Raw genomic sequence first — 3,071 nt, 5'->3', positions numbered from 1 at the left:
AGACACAGGGGCTTCCATCACGGGAATTAGGGCTGGGTGCCAAGAGACACAGGGATTCCATCATGGGAAGTACGGCTGAGTGCCAAGAGACACAGGTGTTTCTATCACAGGAAGTAGGGCTGGGTGCCAAGAGACACAGGGGCTTGCATTATGGAAAGTAGGGCTGGGTGCCAAGAGACACAGGGGTGCCATCGCGGGAAATAGGGCTGGGTGCCAAGAGACAAAGGGGACTCCATCACGGAAAGTAGGGCTGGGTGCAAGCGACATAGGGGCTTCCATCACGGGAAGTAGTGCTGGATGCCAGGCGACATAGGGGCTGCGTCATGGGAAGTAGGGCACGATGCCAAGAGACACATGGATTCCATCACAGGAAGTAGGGCTGGGTGCCAAGAGACAGAGGGGCTTCCATCACGGGAAGTAGGGCCGGGTGCCAAGAGACACAGGGGCTTCCATCATTAGAAGTAGGGCTGGATGCCAAGAGACACAGGAGCTTCCATCATGGAAAGTAGGGCTGGATGCCAAGAGACACAGGGGTTTCTATCATGGAAAGTAGGGCTGGGTGCCAAGAGACACAGGGGCTTCCATCCCGGGAAGTAGGGCTGAATGCCAAGAGACACAGGGGCTTCCATCATGGGAAGTAGGGCTGGGTGCCAAGAGACATAGGGGCTTCCATCACAGGAAATAGGGCTGGGTGACATGAGACACAGGGACTTCCATCACGGGAAGTAAGGCTGGGTGCCAAGAGACACAGGGTTTCCATTACGGAAAGTAGGGCTGGGTGCCAAGAGACACATGAGCGTCCATCACGGGAAGTAAGGCTTGGTGCAAAGAGACAAAGGGGCTTTCATCACGGGAAGTAGGGCTGGGTGCCAAGAGACACAGGAGCTTCAATCACGGGAAGTAGGACTGGACGCCAGGAGACACGGTTCTGCATCATGGGAAGTGGGGCTGGATGCCAAGAGACACAGGGATTCCATCACAGGAAGTAGGGATAGGTGCCAAGGGACACAGGGGCTTCCATCACGGGAATTAGGGCTGGGTGCCAAGAGACACAGGGATTCCATCATGGGAAGTACGGCTGAGTGCCAAGAGACACAGGGGTTTCCATCACGGGAAGTAGGGCTGGGTGCCAAGAGACACAGGGGCTTGTATTATGGAAAGTAGGGCTGGGTGCCAAGAGACACAGGGGTGCCATCACGGGAAGTAGGGCTGGGTGCCAAGAGACAAAGGGGCTTCCATCACGGAAAGTAGGGCTGGGTGCAAGAGACACACGGGCTTCCATCACGGGAAGTAGTGCTGGATGCCAGGCAACATAGGGGCTTCATCATGGGAAGTGGGGCTCGATGCCAAGAGACACAGGGATTCCATCACAGGAAGTAGGGCTGGGTGCCAAGAGACAGAGGGGCTTCCATCACGGGAAGTAGGGCTGGGTGCTAAGGGACACAGGGGATTCCACCATTGGAAGTAGGGCTGGATGCCAAGAGACACAGGGGCTTCCATCATGGAAAGTAGGGCTGGATGCCAAGAGACACACGGGCTTCCATCATGGAAAGTAGGGCTGGGTGCCAAGAGACACAGGGGCTTCCATCATGGGAAGTCGGACTGGTTGCCAAGTGACACAGGGGCTTCCATCATGGGAAGTAGGACTGCATGCCAAGAGAGACAGAGGCTGCATCATGAGAAGTAGGACTGGATGACAAGAGACATAGAGGCATTTATCATGGGAAGTATGACTGGATGGCAGGAGACAAAAGGGGCTGCATCATGGAAAGTAGGACTGGATGCTAAGAGACACAGGGGCGTCCATCATGGGAAGTAGGGCTGGATGCCGAGAGAACCAGAAGCTGCAGGTGTGGGATAGCAGGTACAATCTCAAAGGAAACATGGTTGCGTGATAAGAGGCAGGTATGCAGACACCAACAGGGTACAGAATATGAAGTTTATTAAGTGAGAAGCATACAAAAGAGAAAGAGGAAAGCCGCCAGCATACTCCGGGGTCCAGGTCCATTGCTCTTTCCCCAATGCTCTAAACCCCCTCTCGCATTCCACATTCCAATTTGGAACCCCTGTAAACTCAAGAACTCACTCAATGGCAAAGATATATTACACCTCCCTTCTTCTAACAACAACATCCAACAATGAATCAAGAAAAAACCCAATAACAATTTAAAGAATAGGTTCCTAATACTAATAAGCATAAAACCCACAATACAATAACCAGATAATACTTAAACACACCGCAATGACATTTACATATAAGTACATAAACTTTATTCCCCTAAGAAAAACTTCTAATTTCGTTTGTGCGTTCTGCGTGGATGCTTCACACATGTCCTCAGGAGTTTGGACTGCCCGCTCTGCTCCATGCTACCCCCCCTTCGAATTGGCAACCCCATTTCTAACAGCCATGCTAAAAGAAGTGGGTGGAACTCACAACGTTTTACTTTGTGGAAATCTGTGGAGTTACTTACATACTCAGCAGAATTCCGCAAAGTACTGCCCACCATTTTACACTTCCTGGAATACACGCAGTCCTCATCAAAGCGTAGGCCTGTAAGTGCGTCTCAGGCATCAGCTGCATTTTAATATGTGAAGCCGTGAGATACATGTCACAGTGCAAGCTCGCATTACGTAAATACCCAAATGAGTAATTGTTTTCTAAGTGAAAAATGCTGGTTTTGTAAACTCAGAACTTTCCTTGTGGTGACGTGATGCACAGCATCTCAGACACGTCTAAAATGTACTCGCTAATACGAGGCATTAATCACGAATGTCTGACAAAATATCGAAATCAAAAATATCGAAATACAAAAATATCGGAACAAAAATATCGAAGTCAAAAATATAGGAATCCTATCCCTAACAAGGTAAGTACAAAAATATCGAAAAATTTATATCGTAGTACAAAAATATCGAAATTAAAAATATCTTTTTTTAAATGTATTAATAATAATGTAAAAATAATTATAAAATACATATAATGTTACAAATATTAAATAAAAATATTAAAACATAATTAAAAAATTAAAACTAATACATATACATTTAAAATAAATTAAAAACGTAATAAT

This window comes from Lissotriton vulgaris, chromosome 1_2 (genome assembly GCF_964263255.1).
Source record: "Lissotriton vulgaris chromosome 1_2, aLisVul1.2, whole genome shotgun sequence".
Classification (NCBI taxonomy): Eukaryota; Metazoa; Chordata; class Amphibia; order Caudata; family Salamandridae; genus Lissotriton; species Lissotriton vulgaris.
This window is presented reverse-complemented; position numbering follows the sequence as displayed.